Below are 21,639 nucleotides of genomic sequence, written 5' to 3'. Positions count from 1 at the left end.
CCCCTCACAACGGCCACCCTCACCAGGCAGGGGGGACGGAAGAGAGGCAGGTGCATTCAAATCATCCTGGTTTGACCAAGGGAAATGAAGCACTAAAACAGCTTGGTCCCACAATGAGTCAGGAGGGGGGCAGGGAGGGGCGCCCAGAGCCTTCTGACCCTTCTTGGGAACTAGTCCTGCTTATGGTCGTCCAGCCCTGAGAATCCAGCATTTGGCGTGAGTCTCAGCTCTTGCACGCCATTGCTGCAGGACGGGAGGCAAGAAACTGCCTGAGGTCTCAACAGTTGATTCCACCTGTAAACACAGTTGCTTATCAAACAAGCTCTCTCCACCTGAAATGCGCCCCCATCCCTAACAACCGCCACCTCTGCCTGCTCAAATCCTACCCGCGCTTTGTGCCTATATCCCACCTCTTCTAGGAAGCCTTCCTCATGCCTCTAGTGAAATCTAGGAATCTCCTCTTCCTCTGAACCATCTTTAGCCCTTCTCTCAGATATTCATGTACATCACTTTCTGAATGAAAATAATTTCTCCCCTATTAAATCAGGCACCTTGCTAAGCACTTTCACACTTGCTGTTTAATTTGCTGTTTAGCTCCCCCTAACATTAGACAGAAACTCCTTGAAGACAGAGACCACGTCTGACTCATCACTCTACTCCCCACTAGGCACTATGCTCTCAATAAATAGTTATTGGGTTAATAATTTTAGAAAATTATTTGAAAAAAATGGTAAATTAGTAGAGACTTTGAAGTAAGCATGAAACAATCTATTTGTCCATGTCCCACTCAAAGAAGCCGGGCTGACCTCAATGAGAACTGCCCTGGCGAGTCCCTGTCTCATAAGAACTCTGGGTCCAAGAAGGGCCTTCAAAGTATACTCAGGTTCCACCTTGGGTCTTCATCTGTCCCCACTCCGCAGACCTCCCTCGGGACGCTCACTTAGTTCTAGACTTTTAAGCACCATCAACATCCTGAGGTCTCCTGTATCTCTATCTCCAGCCCCTACTTCTAGTCCAACTACCACATTCGTCTTCCCAAATGCACCCCACATCTCCAGTGGAGTATTTCTGCAGAAGCTTAAAACAGTATGCTCAAAAGAGAACTCACTTTCCCCACCTCTCACTCCAGCTTTACTAAACCTGCTCCACATCCTTTGTGGTCAGCCCTGGTTAATAGCATTCACATCTAAAGCTAGAAATCACTGGGTCACCCTCAGACGCTTCCTTCCCTCACCCTCCACATGCCAGTCATCAACCCTAGGAGCTTAACTTCAGAAACTAACATCTCTCATGCATCCTGCCTCTCCATCCATGACAGCCTGGCTCAAGCGCTCACTAGTTTCCAGTGGGACCACTGCAACATTTGCTTTCTGCCCTCCAGGTCTCCTTGGGTTATCTTCTTAAAAAGCAAATCTAACCAAGATATGCTCTTGCTTAGGAATCCCTGTTAACGCTCCATTGCCTACAGAATTGAGGCAAAATTCCTCGGCAGGGGTGCATAACACCCTTCACAATCTGATCCCATCTTCATCTCCTGGCTTCTCACCCACGTAGTCACCCTGAACTTCTTACCCCAACATACCAATGTCTTGCACAATTTTGGGCTTTTGCACATGCTGTTCCCCTTTTCTGGAATGTACTTCTTCCCTTCTCTGATTGGAAAACTCAGTCATATTTCATGACCTTACTCACATTTCACCATCTCTGTGAGGTCACCCTTATTCCTTCCAGGCAAAACTATTTGCTCTGTCCTGATCTCCCACAGCACTTGTTTATATCTCCAAATAACACTTACCACACTGTACTATAATTTTCCTTTTCAAGTGTCAGTCCATTATACTTTAAGATCCAGGAGTTTAAGAACCTGCACTTGTTAATTTTTAACATCCCCAGAGTCTAGCCCAAGATCTGCTCATAGTGGGACCTTAGGAAAATACATATCAAATACATTAGTCAATATACTCAAAGGTTCTCTATGCTGAAAGGAGCATTACATCACACTGCATTGACTCTGGATGCTAGTCCCAGTTCTGTTGTTAATGGTTAAAAAAAAAAGATGGACTTTGCAGTCAGACGTATGTTCAACTCCCACCTCTGCAACTTACTAGTTGTGAGATCTCAGGCAAGTAACTCCCAAGTCGATGTTTTAGTTTTCTCATCTCCAAATGGGGATAATAACTACTTCATAGCATTGTCATGGATTATATAAGAAGTTGAATATGTAAAGTGTGTAGCACAGGGTCTGGAACCTAGCAAATAGCCATGATTATTACCATGAATTAATTGTGTTGCCCTGAGCCAGCCTCTTCCTCTCTCTGGGCCTCCTGAGAAACTCTCAGTATAAAAACAAAGGTTCAGGCTGGTATCTCTGAGGTTCCCTCAAGCTCCATCTCTGTAAGACTTGATTGCAGTCCAAAATTGCAGTGTCACTTCATTCAGCCCTGAAACTTACCCTGCCTGGTAAGATGAACTCTAATAGTTTGTTGGGCATAAGCTTTGCTCACTGTAACTGAAGTCAAAATCATCAATGGTACTGGAGCTCTTTAAGGGAACAAACTAGTGCCTTTGTTCTCCTGTAGGATCTGGCTCAGGGCTGGGCGCAGAGAAGGTATCCCAATCTACTCAGTAGAAGAAGCAATAGCATGGATGCCTGTCTCTGAGGGGTCACACGAATTAAAAGGACAGGGTGGTACAGACTCCCATTCACACAATGTGCTCCTCACTAAAATGACTTTGTGAACTTATTTCCCAATTCCTGTGTTTGTCTCCAGCTCATTCTTATTAATGTCCTGTTAACAGCTTAATTTGAATTGTGGCCACTGCATTTCACACAAAAAACACACATGAGTCTATTTAAATTTTCTTTTGGATTCTCCCAGACAGGAGGTGTCTTCTTCCCACATTTGCACATTTAAAATTTATTTTTGACATCTTAATATGATTATTTTTGTTCTTGTAAAATCATAGAGTAAAAAAGAAAAATAGCTGGTTGGGTTTCTTTCCCCAACATTAAAAACAGAGAAAAGAGCCAATTCTTTGGAAGCCAGTTGTTTGGAGTAAGATTTGAGGTCTTGCTGAGTGAAATAATTAGGCACTTCTAAAGAATCAAGCAGCAAAGCATTGTGGGAAAACAGCGCACTTAAACCATTCAGCAGACCTCGGGCAGCTTTCCCGCTCCAGGGCAATAAACATCTCCAGAGTCACCCAGTATCTGGGGAGGAACACGGGCATTGGGGTCAGTCAAACCTGGATTTAACCTCATCCCTCCCACTTGCCAGTTGTGAGATTCAGGCAATTTCTCCAATTCTATGAGACTCAATGAAGTCTCATGTAAAATGAAGATAATGATAATACATACCTCATGGTGATGTTGAGAGAACTAAAAGAAATAATATATATAAGCACATAGTGGATATCAAGAAATATAAGTTCTCTTCTATGAAGAGATCATGGTTGAAGTGGAATGAAGCTACGTATATTTTTACCCTACCTTGTTCCACAAAGGAATTAAGGCAATTTGTACTGATGCTTCTAATATACCAAAGTGAAATTAACGCAAAAAAAGGAAAAGAAAAATGAGGCAAAGGAAAGTAATGATGATAAATTTGGACCCAAGAGATCAGGCTACGTGCCGGCCTGGTGGTATAGTGGTTAAGTGCACATGCTCTGCTTCGGCTGCCCGGGGTTCACAGGTTTGGGTGTGGACCTACGCACTGCTTATCAAGCCATGATATGGCAGGCGTCCCACATATAAAGTAGAGGAAGACGGGCAGGGCATGAATGTTAGCCCAGGGCCAATCTTCCTCAGCAAACAAAGAGGAGGATTGACAACGGATGTTAGCTCAGGGCTAATCTTCCTCACAAAAAAAAAAAGCAAGAAAGAAATCAGGCTGATTTGCAAAATGCATGCAGAATCCTGTGGCCACGATACAGGTGTATGACAAGGTTCAGCAGTTGTAAGGTAACCTGTCACTCAAGAAAAGCCCAGCTATTCCTGATTGAAAAATCAAAAAGATTTTTGTTTCTTATGGCAAATGAGCACTAGGCAACAAAAGACCTAATTTCCCTTCTTTTTTCAGCAGTTATTCCACTATGTGACACTGTACAAATCACATTACCACTCTGGGCCCTCTCTCCTCATCTATGCACATGAAGGTTGGATGAGATGAATTCCAAAACACTTTCTAGCCCCTACATTTAATGACTTGATTCTATTCTGCAAAATGTCTACAGCTTCCTCCTCTAAGCATTTGCTATTCATGTGACGTTCTCATTGAAATATCAGTATACACTAACAAAACTAGTTCTTCATTCTGAAGTGTAGGTTTATTTCCTTTCAGTCCTTCATGGGCCTCACGACAGAACTTATGGAACCAATAGTCTCAGTGTAATAACCACTTGTTACCTAAACCTTACAATGAAACTATTAAAAGCAGTTAATGTTAACTTGGGCAGATCCGGGTTTATTCAGAGCTAAGGTATTTTATTCTCAACCTTCTCTGCGCTCTCAATTTCTAATTCCTTACATATTTGATATGAAATTTTTTCATAATTTCCTTTGGGATGGCTAAGGGTCTGAGTAAGAAAGAGCATAGGAAGTAGCTGATGAAGAGGTTACTGTATGGACTCTGCTCATGAGAATCAATTGCTCAGAAAATGACTCTGGCCTGGCTCTTTAGCCATAGCTTCTTGATTTGTATTCTAAGTGATAACAGGAATTCAATTGAACTGGCTTTGACTTGGGTGGCACAGAGAGGAAAGATATTTTGGACATTAGGAAAAGACTATCTTCTATAACATCTACCTCATCCACCACTACCTTTCCATCTCCTCTGAGCCTGTCCTCTTACAAATTCCCAACTCCTCTCAGCAGGAAAAACTATGACTCCCCACCTTGCACGTTACCCCCCACCACTTCTTTGATGTGCACTACCTTGCTCCAGATTCTGTGTGCTCTTGCTCATGGCTGTTTCTCAGAGAGAGTAAGTAACTCACCCAAGAACATGCACCCACTGAGAGACAGAGCTGAGGTTCAAATTCCAGTCTGCATAACCTCGAAGCCAACAAATTAATCCTCACTGTTAAACTGAATCTCCAATAGAATTTTATACAAACTCTTCCAGAAAAACTTTCTCAATTTCTCTATTAAAATGTCTTTTTACTTTTTTGTGTCTCCCAGTTCTTCCATTATACCAGTGGTTTCCAAAGTGGTTTGCACATTAGAATCTCCTGGGGATCTTTTAAAACTTCCAAAACCCAGGACACACCTCAAACAAATTAAATCAGAATCTCTGGGGGAATGGGATACAGCCATCAATAGTCTCTTAAGCTCCCCAGGAGATTCAAAGTGCAGACAAGTTCATACTACTGTTATAACTCGACATAACTCAGCCCTGTATTATAATTGCCATGATTATAAACTGTAAGCTACTTGAGAGCAGAAATCTTATTTTATTCAAATTTGTGTCCCCCACAGCACCAAGAAAAAAAAAATAGTAGCTCAGTGAGTGTTATTAAATGATCATATCTGTCCAATTTAGGTTCTATCAATTTAAACATAGACAAATTAACAAGAGTCCAAACAACAGGATTGGAAATGCCTGATGTTTTGGAGTGTTTCCTGAAATAGAAAAGGCCACAGAATTGTAATTGCTTTGGGTCAAAACAGAGGACACTGATAAGGTCCTTAACAATTGTCTCCAATCACAAGAAAAGGAAAAAGAGAATGGTATGTGTTTGTTTTTGATCTCTGCTAAGGAAACAGGTTTAGGCTACCACAGAAGTTGAGTGGGTTAGACCTTAGGAACCAACCAACTTTCCATTATCCAGAATGGAAAGTTCTAGAATGGCGACCAAAGAAGTCCACAGAATTGCCTTCTCAAGGGAGGTTGAAGAAAGGATGAGACCACATGTTGCTTTCAGTTCTTGACTTGAAGAGGTTGGATACAACTTCCACTATGAGCTACAAAGATAATTTTATTTTTTGAAGCTGGCAATGTGGTGAGTTCCTGATTCTTTCTGGGGATTACAAAACAATTCATTGTATGGGGTCCAGGCTATAAATTCAGGCTCGCAGATTGCTCAGAAGACAGTTCGAGAAAGCAATAGGCAGATTGTCCAATCTGGCCGCTCCATGTGCCAGGAGTTATTAATTATGTCTGTTCTAATAACAAGAGCTGGGAAGCAGCAAACTCAAAACATGCGGGGAAAACAACACAAAATAAGACAGTGGTTTGCCTTAATGAGAGGAAGTAAGAGGCAACAGCTACAGCACCAGACTCCGTAGACTGGGTCCAAATCCTGCAAGCAACTGATTTTAGCTGCCACTGGGCATGATCACCATAGTAGCTACAGAGGTCGTGGAATCCCAGTGGACTCTCCAACATCTGCCCAGTGACCGATGAGGTCACTTTCTTTTCTGGGACGGGTGAGAGAGGTTGCAAGATGTCATTGAAGAGGGGCAAATCAAGATCTGCTCTTCTGTGGATCATAGATTATCAGAGTTGGAAGGAACATTACAGATCAAACTGTTCAACCCTACCCATTTCTATACATGAAGAAACTGAGGTTCGGAGAAGTTAAGAGACATAACCCAGGTGACCCAACAGTGGCAGACCAGGACCAGAGTTTTCTCCATTCATCTCCTTGCTGGTTAATAGTAGACTTCCTTTCATCGTAAGAAACTGGCTTTCCTTAGACTCCTACCAGCTCCCTGAATAACCAGCAGCCTCAATAGTGCATCTGCCTAGGTGTTTTAGCCTCCATCATAGGCATGGCCCTGGATCAGTTCCGCTTGGTGGGCAGTCATCCTCTACCTTTCTTAGAACTCTTCTCATGGTCTAAACCTCAGAAATGCAGGGTCTAGGAGGCTATGACATTTCTACCAAATGTTATATGGTAGCTTCTGCTTGGTAGGACAGTCATCATTTTACCAGTGAAGCATACATGGGGTTGGTAATACAAACGACTATCAGATTTTCCTGAGGGTGTCATCCCCCGACCTCCTCATCAGCATGCTGCCTAAGAGTTCTTTAAGATCAAAACTTTGGAGGGCTGAGCTCTTCTCTGACCAACTGGACTCTGAGCATATGGAGTTCAGGAACTAGGTTGTTTTCATATTCATATCCTGCTTATCACTTAGAAGATGCTCAGTCAATTTTAATAAATGAATAGGCCCAACACTTAAAGGGAGAACTTTACAAAGTGGAACTCAGAGGAGAGCAACCAAGACTGTGAAAATTTGGAAAGGATAGGGATAGCTTAGAAAATGAGATCTCCAACTTGGGAATACTCACTGAGGAATTAATTGTCATCTTCAAATAGTCAAAGGGCTGTCTTGGGGAAGATGAGGAATGGGAGAAACTAACTATGTGGGGGATGACTTCAGATGAACATAAGCAGAATCTTTGGGAAAGGAAGTCAGCATCCCACCTCTAGTGAGGACCATCTCTCAAAAGAAAGTTGAAGGGAGGAGAGAATCAGCAAGGGAGGGAGGTTGGCTCATGACTTCTAAGTCTATGGAACCTTGGCCACCTGGGAATAGAGGACACTTGGTGGCACTTGCATTGGAGGAAACATTGAAGGAAAGGGGTAAGCATTTGCAGCAAACTGAACTGGACACAGAGGTAGAAAAAAATTGAGTTTGAGGGTAGGAAAAGCATGCTTGGTCCTCCTAAGATCCCTCTTTCTCTAATAATAACAATAGAGGCTAGTGAGTGCTTCTATTTGCCAAGCACCATATTATAACTTTAGTCTGACTGATGATAATTCCGATACAGCAACAATCAGGAAGCCCCATTTCATGCAAGTTCAACTTGAAAAAATAAAGGAAATTGATTTTTAAAAACATGCTGGCAAGGTTTGTGTGAAGCTGGCACACCCGTGTGTGGAACAGAAATTGAATACAAATTGAAACAATCCTTTTGGAGAGCCATTTGGCAATACTTTTCAAGAGCCATAAAACTCATCTAATAATCCCACTCCAAGGGATTTACCCTAATGAAAATAACTCCAAAAAAGAAAAAACCTGTATGTTCAATGCTCTTTAAAATATCAAAACCTGGAAAGAATCCAAATTCCCAACAATTTGGGAATGGTTAAATAATTTATGATATATTAACTCCACGGAAAATTATGTAGCCATTAAAATGATAAATGGGAAGACTTTGTGGCAACATGAAAGGCATATAATAAATAACGTTCAAAGATGAGGGTGAATTGCAAAATTGTACTTGTGCTCTGATTATAACTCTGTAAAAATACTTACGGCTAGAAGTTGAAAGGGACAACAGAGAAATATAAAAAACTATTTTATTTTATGAGATTTTGTATATAATCATTGTTTGTATACCTTAAAAAATGAAAACAGAAGAACTCTTGCCCTAGCTAGGGAAATTTGAGATTCCTAGCGTGTAAGTTTGAAAACATCTTATAGGTCCTTGGCTAACACTCTCATTTGACAGTTAAGGAAACGGAAGCCCTGAGAAAAGTAGCCTGTCTGCCACACAATTTTAGTGGCAGAACTGGGACTAGAACATGGAAGCACAAAGTAGAGGATCTGTGGAAGTTTTTATTCCAGGGACTGGTAATTTGTGGAGACTGATAATCTGTGGAGCAAAGAAGGCAAGAGGAAAAATAGGGAGGCCTGTCATAAAAATTCTCAGATATGGATAGTAAATTCAGTCAGTTAAGAACATAACCTCATCATCTACAGAAGACCAGCTCCCATCCACTCATTAAGTACATAATGAAACTGGAAAGGGAGGATCTGTGTTTCTGCCTTTAAAGGCCATCTCCTCCCCATCCTCATTACCACTTCCAGAGGTCAAGGCCTTGTCAATCATTCTGTAAACACTTTGTGGGCACCTGTTACATCGCAGGTGCTATACTACCTGGAGATACAGTGGTAAGAAAGACACATAGCTCTGGCTCTGATGGTCCTCTCAAGTTAGGATTGGAGACATACGATTCACAGGCATACAAATACATAAGATGATTTAATACGGTAGTGAGTACCACTGAAAAACAACAACAGGAATTTGTGATGAACAATAACCGAGTAGGAGAGATGCATGGAGTATGCAGGGTCGTAAGCGAGGAGGGGATATGATCTGATTTATACATTTGAAAGCTCCCTGGCTGCCTTTATTATTAGGACAATTGCAATGGCCTCCTCAGCAGCAGTCTCTGTCTCTTTTTACTGTGGCCAAAGAGGTCTTAATAAAATGTAAATCTGATGTGACACTTCTCCATCTGGAAACTTTCAAAAGCTGCTTGCCACCCCCAAGATAGAGCTCAAGCACTTGGCACAGATTTGAGATCTCCACAGTAGGCCTACACATCACGTTCACCTGGGCCATAACACGTCCCACATCCCACCCACACAGCCTCTTCAAGAGTCCCACTGGATGCTCACTGCTCTCTTCGCATTTGCACAGGCTGCCCTCACTCTATGATCCCCTTCCTCCCTCTTTGTTTATAAAACTCTTTCTCTTCCTTTCAGGTTTTGTTTGAATGTCACCTCTTCTTAAAAGTCTTCCCTTACTTTTCCAGGCAGAGCAGGTGACTCACTGCCTTCGATGCACTCATAACATGCTTTGTTCACACTTGCATTAAAACGCATCACACTGAATCATAACTATTAATGTGTGTGTACATGGCGAGCAGGGATCATGTCTTAGTCATGTTTTTATATCCGGAGCCAAACACAGGCCAAGCACCTAGTGTTAGTGGATATTTAGCAAGCGAGTTGGTGGATACATCATTGGATGGAAGGATGGGTAGGTGGTTGAATGAATTACTAAATGAATGAATGGAGTCTATCCCCCTCATTTTAAAAGCAAGGCAACTATCTGGTTCATCATCTGTGAAATGAAGTATCAGACTAGATGATTTTTAAGGTTACCTCCAGCTCTGACGTTCCTGGGTCTGAGAGTCTATAGATCACGACTGGTTATTGCCATTGGAGTCACAAAGCCTTCTTGGCTTGACCGCTTGAGAGAATTCAAAAGGCTCCCGGGTTCATGACTAAGGATCAAAAAGCTCATGGAGCCCTGCTGCACTGGAATAAATAAAACCTGGGCGTGGGCTGGGTGTCCTCCTGTCCTAGTTGGCAACACTCACCATACCTCAACATACCTACTGAGGGAAGAAGCCTCAAGCAAAACAGGTTTCAAGACAGCTCAGCAACAGCGCAACTATACATTCCTGTAAATTTCCTGGGCCACGTGAGGGCCTGGGCAGGCGAGCATGGGCCGCTATGTTACATAGTTCCAGTGTCTGCCTTTGCTTATCCCATAATCTGCGGGTGTGGTTTTCAGGATAGACTAGTGTAGATGTAGGTCAGAGGTGAGGACAGAAATAATTCCTAACTTAGCTTTCAATGGAGGGGAAAAGAGTGGGGATGCACCATTTCCTCTCTATCAGGCTAAAGGAGAAGGTGACCTCAGATTCAGTTCAAGCCAGAGGGCCTGTCTTGATGCCAGTCACACGCTCAGCCTTATAAGAGGTGCTATGGAGAATACAAAGAGGGATGAAATGTGTCCTGTCCTCAAAGAATTTGCAGTCTAGAGAGGGAGATCAGAAATATTCTTAAGATGATGTAGGTAAGTTCTTTGGGGAGCAGAGAAGAAAGAAAGTCCATGTGGATGAAGGTTGGAGGAGGAAGAAGGAATACTTCACAAAGGAGAAAGTGTATGCACCAGACAGAAATGGCATTGACCATGTCAGTCAGGAAAAGTACTTGAACGAGTGTCTGGAGGGATCGGAGCACAAGGCAGTAGAGGAAGGCAGGCAGTGTGTTTGACTACAGCAGAGGGTGTATAAGAGAAGGAAGGGGGACTTTTCACCATGCTGGAAAGGGTGGGTCTGAAGGGCTCAGCCAGGTCTTAGAGACTTGCCTCCTTATTTGTTCCAACAGTACTTACTCAGTGCCAGTTTTTGCCAGACCCTGTTCCCATCTTTGAGTGCCAATCTCCAAGGTTTAGAGTGCATTCTTTTGGTAGCGGGGGTCACTGGAGGATCCCCAGAGGGGGTGAGGTAGACAGTATGGAGAGCCTTACTCTGACTGCTTCCCTTTCTTACCTACATGACCACTGGCAGAAGTGGCTTGGGAGTGACATCACTCAAGCCTCATGGAGGGTTGGAACCATGACCTTTATGATCCTTTCTTAGGAGATTCTGTGATCAGTCAACACAAATCTTTTACAGAAAATATCAGGATAACATATGTGCGCGCGCGCGCACACACACACACACACACACACACACACACACACACCTCTGAGAAGAAATCACCTGGAGCTACAAAGATAGAAATAGAAGGCCAGAGATCAAAAGTACCTTTCTGGCAACAGTAATAGCAGGAGTTGGGGCCCTCAGAGCCTAGGATGGGTCTCAGGTGAGATTTCCTCCTTCACTCTGGAAGGCAGTGGAGATCTCAACCCTCTGTGGTTTCGCATGCGCAACAGCAGATTTCCAGGCCGTGATCAAAGGCAGGAGTGAGAGCACAGAGAATGATAAGAGGAAAAGAGACAAATCAGACTTTGAAACTACGGAAAAGAAAACACCTCTAAACCAACAGAGCAACTCATTTTAAAGAGATTGAGTCCTGCCTTTCAAAAATACAATCAGCATTAGAATCATTAATTTCCTTCTTCCTCTTCCTAGACAGAGAGGTGTTTAGCGTCAATTAATTTGGAAGTTAAGTGAGTACAAACTTACTTTTGAAAGTATCCAACAGGTAGAGATAGGAGTGAAGCAAGCCTCAAAACATAGGCAATGCAAAGAAGGATGCTAGGAATTTAAACCCAACTGGTGGCTTTTTATAAAGTTACTCTTGCAGATGTGGGGAGGTGCATGGCTCTTTGCTATTTTTGAAAAGTTTTCATTTTGACTGGATCCTGGGGACTTCATTAGTTCTTTACCCTGGGAACTGTCTCAGAGAAGGGCCAGAGCTTTTATACAGAAGAGGACTTTGATGACCTTTAAACAGTATTGATAATGGTGAGTTCCTAGCATCCCTGTGCAAAGGGAACATTGCTTCTCTGTCTCTCTGTTTCCCGCTGTGCAGAAACTCTGCCTATTGTAGGAGTCAGACTGCTAAAAAGAGCCCTGGCCTTAGCCCCAGGAGGCGTGGGCTCTACCATCCACTCTGACCCTTCACAGCCACAAGACTATAGCAGACTCACCCTCTCTGGGCCTTAGTTTTCTTTTATAAGAATCCATTGAATTAGGCATGTTATTTCTTTGGTCCCCAACAAAACTAATGAACTGAACTATGAACTGAATTTGTTCAGACACTGATCTGGTCGATTAAATGAATGAGATTCTTTTCTTTTTTTCCTGATGTTCTTTAGGGAAAAAAATAAATGGTAAAATAGTAACTTATCATATACCAGATACTGTGCTAATCTGTTTACTTTTACTATTTCACTTGTCAACAAACTGATATCCAGGATGAAATGATTCAACTCGACCACAAGAGCAACTCCAATGGCCTGATTGGGGCTTGCTACAGATGCAGCCCAATGTTCCCACCTTCTGCATTTCCACCCGGTATTCCAGAAAAAGAGGTTACGATCTTCATGATGGTATTGAATGTTAATAGATCCTGAAGTATCTTATGAATGATCAAAGAAAGCTTAAATTATACCAGTGCATGATTTTAGTGTTTACAAAGTGTGTCGTAATTTACTTCTTTGGAAACCAAGAATCAGTAAATGATATAGATGGTAACCAGATGAACCAGAATTTTCCATTGCCCAGAATACCCCATTGCCTAGCCATCTGAGGTAAACAGGAATTTACTACGGCATTAACATAATAATAGCCTCCAAGAACTAAATTCCGGTAGTCTCTGGCTTGCCAACTGTCCAGCAATGTGTCAACTGCAGAGATCACTGTCCACTCCAGCTGGGCATTACCAGGACCCAATCAGACTCCACTTCAGAAATCATGGGCGGTGTTTCCATGGAGCTCTGCCCAAAAAGAGGTGATCTAAATCTTGCATGAGAGATGTACATCAACAGGGAGCTTTGCCTAGAACATTGTGACCTAAAAAATCATATTAAGGAACTCAGAATGCAGAGTCAGTTTCAGAGACACCAAGTGACCTTGTGCAAGGCATCTTGCAGATTGCCTTGCCTACTCGACTCCCCTAAAGAGTGGTGACTGCCTCATGAGTACCTGGGCTGGTGGCACGCCCCAGCCAGGGGCAAACATTCTGATTTTCACTGCCCTATTTTTTAAAGGCAGCCTGCTCCTTCTATTAATCATCTTGCTGTTTGTTTGTTCTGGGAAGGCAACACTGATTCACAGAGGGAAATATCACCTAGTGGTTAGACTGGAACAATATCTTTGCTGCATCTCCTTTTGAAGATAGAGCCCATTTTATTTTTTGATATCCCTTTACTAAAGATGCCTATGATACATTTCTTATGGGGTTTAGGGCCAGGAATGATTTGGTCCATCTCCTTGCCCCCCATCCATACACAGCTGTTCTTCCTTTATTAGACGAAGAGGACTGTATAATACAATACATTTCCCTTTTTGTCTAAGCTGCTAGGAAGCTCAAAATCACACTATATGCTTCATTAAAATTACTCTGAGTTTTCTTCTTCCTCACTGTTCTTTTCTTTCAACACCAGATATTAATCTTTTTATCTGTGTTTTGATGATGTTGTTGTCTCTATATCTTATAAAGTTGCTTTGAATACTTTTTGGAAGTGTCATGCTAATAAATCAATAATGTGGACTAATATGTTTCACAAGTGCTTTCCAGATGAGAAAATTTGGAAGATTAATGCTTATTCTATGATGAAGTCTGAAATTTCACTTCTAACGCAAACTAATCGTGACTATTTAAAAGCTTATATATAGTAGTAACTATGAACTTTTGCACAGTCCTTACCATTCATGAGGTAAATGCATTCAAATATGTGCTCTCATTTTGTAATTAGTGTTCACACTTTACAGATGAGAAAAGTGAAGTTTAGAGAGATTAAGTGGCTTGCCAGAGGTCACAGAGTTAGTAAACACAGATCTTTTCACGCTAAGCCAGGTCTTTTGTTGTTCCCTGCTCTCTTGACATCATCTCGTCCCTCACTGACTTCTCATTTAAACCAGCATTCTTCTCAATATCCTTACCTAAGTTGTTTGTTTGTGTTTTTAATGTGTTGATCAGATTGAAGTAAAAGACCAACTTAGTGGTTATTTCTCTTTCTGAGATCATCTGCAGAAAGTCTGAAAACCACTGATCTAAGGTCTAAAGGGTCAAGCTTGAAATGGTCACTTCCAGAAGATCTGAGCTCCCTCCTGCCATCCTGGGATTTCATGCTTCAATTTAACTGACACATCATGTGCAACTCTGTTTGAGGTATAAAGGGAAAATGGGGAAAACATGATCTCTAACATGCTTTTCTCTTCTAAATAAGTTATTTAAAATACCTCTCCTAGGCCTCCCAGGTACTTGAGTGGCACGCAGAATACCAAATCCACAGATTGTTGGGACAGTCAAGGAGACGAACACTTCATTGCTTCTTAGGGCTTGTTGGTGTGAAAACTCACCATAGCTTCTATACGCAGAGCCTCAGGGTCATGTTGTTCCCTCAGGTGGGCCAGTCAACCAACCTGCCTTAATGTGACTTTGAAAATAAGGTAAATGCTACATTTGTATTTTTGTTTTCTCTCAGTTCGAGCCACCTACCTACCACCAACTGCAAGTTGAAAAGCTTTGGGGATAGTTAGTCCAGAAGGTCTACTGCCTGTAGAACCTTCTGAGAGGCCAAGCACCCTATCAGAGATGTGCACCCGACAACCTTCTCTCTGATCTCCTCCAGAGAGGAGACCCAATTCTGGTTTCCCATTAGGCCTCAGATTCTGCCCACAGTCTGGGGGCTGGAGAGGCTAATCTCAAAGGGCTAGAAATGAGTCAGTTTCCACGCTCAGCTTCAGGCGTGTGGCTTCCTGAAGCACAGACGAGGAAGCTCTGAATTTCAAAGAGCGATTTTTTTTCTTTGCATACTATATCCGGAACTGAAACCACCAATTCATTTCACTTAAGATCTCACACTACATTCAGATCATCAATAACATTCCAGAGATAAGATACCAAGGCTTCATCAACTGGGTCATTCTGTCTCTTTCGCTCTCTTTTCTTTTGGTGGTGGTGATGCTGACTGTTTCTTCTTTTCTTCTTTTTTCTTAGTCCTGACAACACAGAATTTGGAGGCCTTTTTTCTCTTCACAGGTGTTCATGAGAATTAGGAGCCAATACCTAAAACTCTGCTGAGGGTTTGACCCTACTCATAGCTTTCTGCTTTCCCTTGCTAGTCAGCTTGGCTGGGTGTGAGTGAAAGTTCACAGATTCAATGTCCCAGTCCAGAGGGCAATTGACTTCGCTGAGAACTTCCACACTTAGGTAACAGGTCACCTCACTAACCCGTCAAAGTGGTTCAAAAGATGGAGTCTGTGGAGAGAGTCATGCAAACCACTCTCACGAAACAGGAAAGCAACAGAAAATATACTCATCCTCCTGATGCCAGCAGTAACGTCAACATGTTAGGAGGAAGAAGGATCTTCACCATTTATGTAGTACTTTACAATTTATAAACCACATTCGTGATCTCTCTCTGTCTTGATTCTCACCAGAACTTGTGAATCAGCCAGACAAGCATTATTCTCTCAGTTTGAGAAGAAAGTACCCAGTGTTAACAAAAGTGGAGTGATGGGCCCAAGTAGTAACAGTGGAAAAGCCAGAGATCTCAGAGTAGAAGCCAGTTCAATGGATTCCAAGTCCAGTGTTCTTGTAACTCCCATCTAACCTTATATATAATATAATATTACATCATAATCCATGAGCTAATACTAAGCAGTCATTTGTTGACATTTTTAAATTTCAGGTTCTTATAGGGTTAATGGCCATTGGTCATTACTTTTGTATAACCCTTTCAGGCCTCTGCTTTCTTTATTTAAAAAATAGAGGAATGGCATTAAATTCTGTGTTACTCTCAGTTCTAACATTCTGTGTGCCCCTGTGTCAGTGACTACTGAATCCATGAGATTACCCAAAAATGTTACCCAAACTGTTCACTGTGGAGCATCAGCTCCCAGAACGATAGTAGTATTAGGTAAAAATGGTTACCATGGTCAAACAAGTTAGAGAAAAGCAGGATTATTCAAAATGAAACATGTTTCTTTGCTCCAGCTCTTCTCAGAGCCTTTACATGCAAATCTACAAGGGGAGGGGAGGCTGTGGATGGGCAACATTCCTTTAAGCTGGCTCTAGGACATGGATCTTATGGAATTAGCATTCTATGGAGCCCATTTTGATAAAGAGTGGGACATTTTTTGATGATCCCATTGGTGTCTCAAAGCAGCAGCATAAATTCCAACCACCCCAGCACCACCACCCTCCACTGCACCCCACACCAGTGCTGCACTTGTTAGGCCATGGAGGGTGCTCCTCTAAGCCCGGTACCACCAGCACTGAGCACCCAGCTGCACAATGTGGAGCACATCACTTCAGCCACAGAAGCCTTTGTGCTGACAAAACCCCCACAATCCATCTGGAAGCAAGCACTTCCACGTATTGCCTGAACAGAGGACTAGAGGCAGCTCTTTTTGTTGCCCTGGAAATTAACTGTCCTTTCATTTCCCCGAGAGCAGGATCCCATCATTGTCCTATTGTGGAGAAGAAAGGCGAGGCCAGTGAAGGATTTTCCATTCTACTATTGTCATTCTGACTCCCATGGCTCCTCCAGCCCCTTCCTCTTTGGAAAAAGGAATTCTAAACTCTCAGAGAGGCTCTTAGGTGTGACAGACCACAGGAGGCTTTATCCACTCTGCAGGCCCTCTTAGCTTGACTCTTGTCCTTCAGCATCCCTCCCACAGCCTCTCTCAAACAGCTCCTGGGATGTGACGCTCTCTTTCTCAGAGGCAGCCTGGCTCCACGTTTCAACAGTTTAGATTGTTCGAAAGTTCTGAACCACACTCTGTCTTGTGGAAACTTCCTCCTATGGTTGGCTCCAAACACGTCTGATCTTTCTTCCACAAACACGAAATGCATCTCTGCCAGTCTGGCAGCTGCCTCTACTTTTCTTAAATCCATATCTTAAAAGTCCCATGAGCAGCGCGTACTTCCATTCTGGAGCCCAGCGTACCTTGTGAATCACTCTTGGATCACCTCCTCCAGTCTCTCTTGCTCTAGAGGGAAAGTCTTTGTGGTGCCAAAGGTATTATTGACCTATTTGATTGGGGATCCTCCACTCAGTTTAGACTTCCTGCCCTGGGTCTAGGTCAGCAAATGCCATCTTGAGTGTAATGTTTCTGCTTTTGACCTCAGCCACACTGTGCTTGGTTGAAGATTGCTAGCTGTATGATAGACTGAGACAAACTTAGTTCTAGAATGACATGAAACTTCCTAGTACTGAACTATGCAAAGGAAACTTCAGGCTGAAAGAAAGTATATAGGCAAACAGACATTTAAAATGGCCTTGGGGGGCTGGCCTGGTGGCACAAGCGGTTAAGTGCGTGCGCTCCGCTGCAGCGGCCCGGGGTTCACCAGTTCGGATCCCAGGCGCGCACCGACGCACTGCTTGTCAAGCCATGCTGTGGCAGTGTCCCATGTAAAGTAGAGGAAGATGGGCACGGATTTTGGCTCAGTGCCAAGCTTCCACAGGAAAAAAGAGGAGGATTGGGATCAGATGTTAGCTCAGGGCTGATCTTCCTCACACAAAAAAAAAAGGCCTTGGGACTTCCGTTTTATTTGCAATAAGAAAAAAATTCTCACTTTTCTCTTGACAGGGGTGGGTATTTTGCAGTCTTTATCAACCATCTAGTTAGTGCTTTAAGATTTTACATGAATATTTCACATTCATTAGCTTATTTATCCCCATAACAGCCATTTCAGGTCAGATATTATTGTACCATGTCATTACACTTTATGAAAGCACTGGTGTTTCTGAGGCTGTGGTTATGGGCTAGCATTTTAATCTTTTGTTCTATTGTTAGAATCCTGGACTGCAATTCAGAAGCCCTGGGTTCTAACCCCTGCATGACCTTAGGCAAGTTACTTTCTCTCTTTGGCCCTCAGCTTCTCCATCTGTAAAATGGAAGAGGTGTGGGATGAACTAGAACAGCTCCAAGAGCCCTTATCCTGTTCAGCCTCTTGCAACTACTTGTCCCTGTTCACAATGTAAACAGAAGAGACAAAAACACAGCTGGATCCAGGAGGGCAAACCTTTCCCACTATTTGCCACACTCCTGGTGAGTGAGAAATGTTAGCTCATTATCTTTACATCTAAAAGGTCAACATACCCGTAATCATTAATTACAGCTGGCACAGTGACGATTATTTTTTAATGTAGAAATCCTGCTTGGTTCAAGTAAAGAAATTTTTGAGAGAAAGTTCAAGTTTTGAAACCGCTAATGCTTTCCTGTGATGGTATGTGGGACGCGGTGGGGGTGGGGAACAATGGGCCAGACAGTTCATCTTAGGGGTAACCTCTTTGGTTTATGTAAAATATATGACTCAAAGCAAAGTTATTCTTATAGGCTGCCATGCCTGAAAGAGGATGAAGCCTCTCTCAAAAGAGATTGAGCCCTTCCTACGATTAATCAGCTACATCTCTGTGTTGAATGTTGCGATGTCTAATTTCCAGAGGAAAGATCGTTTTCAAACCACATAAATGATGATGCTTTTGGAAAAAAAAAAAAAAAAGCAACAAAAAGGAAAACCCACCTCTCCTAAATGTAAAGATTTCGATATGAACTTGCCTATTGTTTGTATTTCACACCCACAGTCTTGATGCCTCTTATCTCTGAAATCATTTCAGTTTCCAAAAATCATTTGAAACCCTCCTACACTCCGGGGCTTTTGATAAACAGTCCAGCTTTTACAGACAGAAACAGTTGTGTGTGTGTGTGTGTGTGTGTGTGTTTGTGTGTGTGTTTGAGATTGAGAGACAGAGAAAGACAAGTTAAGGAGGAGAGGGAGAGAAAGTGAGAACACGCTTGTGAACTACACGGCATGGACACCTGCAAAGATCTGAGTAGGTTTTACTGCAACATGCAAAGAAATTCTATGAGCATGCATCTCCCCTCCGTGGATCTCTCTTTAGAGACTGCAAGAAAGTTTTGGGTAATTTTATTCTGATGCTAAGAATAAAAATAATGATTAATATTGTTGAGCACTTACAATGCCCTGGCAACTTTTCTAAGAGCTTTAATACATATGAACTCACATATTACTCAGAAGTCTGTGAGGTTGATACTGTTTAATCCCATTCTACAGATGAAAAAACCGAGTCACAGAGAAGTAAACTCCCCAATCTCTGGCTCATTACACTGAATTAAAACTCTGCCTGACCGCCATCGAGACTGAAGTTGCCACTTCTCTGGGAAGCACTTTCAATGAGACAGAATCTCACTCTCCTCTGAACAACCCAGAGCTCTCGTGGCATTGAAGCCCCTGCCTTAAATGACAGAAATCTGTGCACACGCCAAATCATCTCTGTAAGACTCTAAGTTCCTTATGATCAAGGTGGTATTAAAGTTATCCCTGTTTTCCCACAGCCGTAGCAGAGTGCCTGGCAGTGCATTGGCACATAGGAAATATCAGTTGCGTAAATGAATGAAGAGACCCAAGTTTCAGATCTGAGTTCTTACAGTCATGTTAGAAAAATTAATACAGCCAGATCTCCAGGGTCGAAGCCAGCTGAAGCTTGAGACAACTATCTGTGACTTTTAAAATAAAACATCTCCTTTGTTTTTAGCCCTGTAGGGTTTTCCTCTGTACTCATCTTCACCTCTTGGATGGTCATGGTGGGTGGCCTGGAAAGTAGGTTTCAAAAGAAATATTGTAATGAGAGAGAGGAAGCTTAAGTCGTGTCAAGATCTGAAGTTGGTTGTACTCCCCACTGTTGATCCTGAAGTTAACTTCATACACGTTAAATTGATATAATTCGTCTTAGCTTTCAAAGAGTTCCTTACCCTTTTAGAAAGAGAGCAGAACCCTATGAGGACACAGGACAAACCTCATCCCCAAAGCATAGCAAAACCATATAGAAAAACTGAGATGTAGCAAGATGCCTCTGATAAAGGTGTAATCTTATAAGGAGCTCATTAAAATAGACATTTCCCCAAAGGTCACCTAGTTTAACCCTCTCATTTGGCAGATGGGGATAATGTGGTCCACAGAGAGGAAATGAGTTGCCAAAGGTGACAGATCAGTTTAATAAAAGAAGTAGAGTAGACTCAGGACAGGTCACTCCCAAACGAGCCTCCTTTCCCTATCACATTTGGCTAGTCTTCATGACTCAGTTACAAGGCAGTGATTCCTAAAATAAAGCCTATCTGGTTACATTTGGGGTAAAAGTTTGATTTGGGTTTGAGAAAGTCCTCAGGCAAGACCAATCCTAAGGAACTGGATGACAGGGGTCACTATTTTTGATCACATACTAAACATTTGTACCTACCAAGCCATGGCAGGATAAATTAGTTGGCTGGCGTCAAAAGAGCATGAGTCACTGTTCTCACCAGCAATAAATCCAATTGCTGGCACAGAATGGATCAAATGCAAAATGACAGCTGAGATTGGAGCATGTTGGCCCCTCTCCATCCAGAGTCTTCAGTCCATGTCCATGCTGGTAGAAAATGTTACATTGCCCTCACAGTGTTGGTCAAGTGTTTCAAAGTAGTTATGATCTTTAATTTTGCTGGTGGATAAAGCCAGCAAAAATAAACAATGCCTGAGAAAATGGCAATGACAAGCAAGTGAGGTCCCAGCTTTGATCCTGACTCTGTACATGACCTTGGACGTGCCATGTGCCTCTGTGGGCTGCATATCCCCCATCCGAAAATTGAAGGGGTGGGTCCGGGGATGTGTAGATCTCCCTCCACTTCTAGGATTCACTGAGCCTATGAAAGTATCAATTCCTTCTTTCTCTAGTGTGGCTCTGTGAGTCGTCAGGTGAGCAGAAGCTCAGAAACTTGTCATTTCAGCTCATAGTCTTGACATCATCAAATAAAGGCCATTTTACTGGGGCTGGAAAAGTGCACCAATTTTACAGTCAAAAGTACGAGCTCAGTTCCAGTCTCAGCTCTACACCTGGGGGATCTTGAACAACCTCAGTTTCCTTTCTGAACCTCCAATTCTTCCTCTGAAAATTCTGAGTAATAATATCTATTTCATATAGCTGTCTTGCGGGTCAGATGAGATTATGGATGCCAAAGTGCTTGCAACCTGAAAAGCATAAGGGTTGTGTGGGTGAGGATGAGGATGAAGATGTAGAGAAGTTAAGAGCATTTTTTGATTTTCCATAAAGATATAAATGAGCTATAGGTTCAGGGTCAACAGATAAGGGCAGGGAGGGAGATGTTCTATCTGAGCGCCTGTGCTCTGCCCACCCTGAGAACTACACCAGTAGCTCCTGTGTAACCCTTTCCTTACCACCATCACTCCTCTGTCCCCTTAGTCCAATAGAAAGTATCGCCTGCCTTACGTCTTGCGCCTTCCTTCCCCCCACCCTCCTCACTGCAGACCCAGCTGGAGTGTCAAATCAAAACCTCCGTACAGATATTTCACCCTCACTTCTTTAGTCTTCTAGACCATCTAAAAGAAAACAGCAGAGGCGCTCCCTC

Source organism: Diceros bicornis, chromosome 15 (genome assembly GCF_020826845.1).
Source record: "Diceros bicornis minor isolate mBicDic1 chromosome 15, mDicBic1.mat.cur, whole genome shotgun sequence".
Lineage (NCBI taxonomy): Eukaryota > Metazoa > Chordata > Mammalia > Perissodactyla > Rhinocerotidae > Diceros > Diceros bicornis.
The sequence above is the reverse complement of the archived record's forward strand: the minus strand, read 5'-3'. Positions refer to the sequence as shown.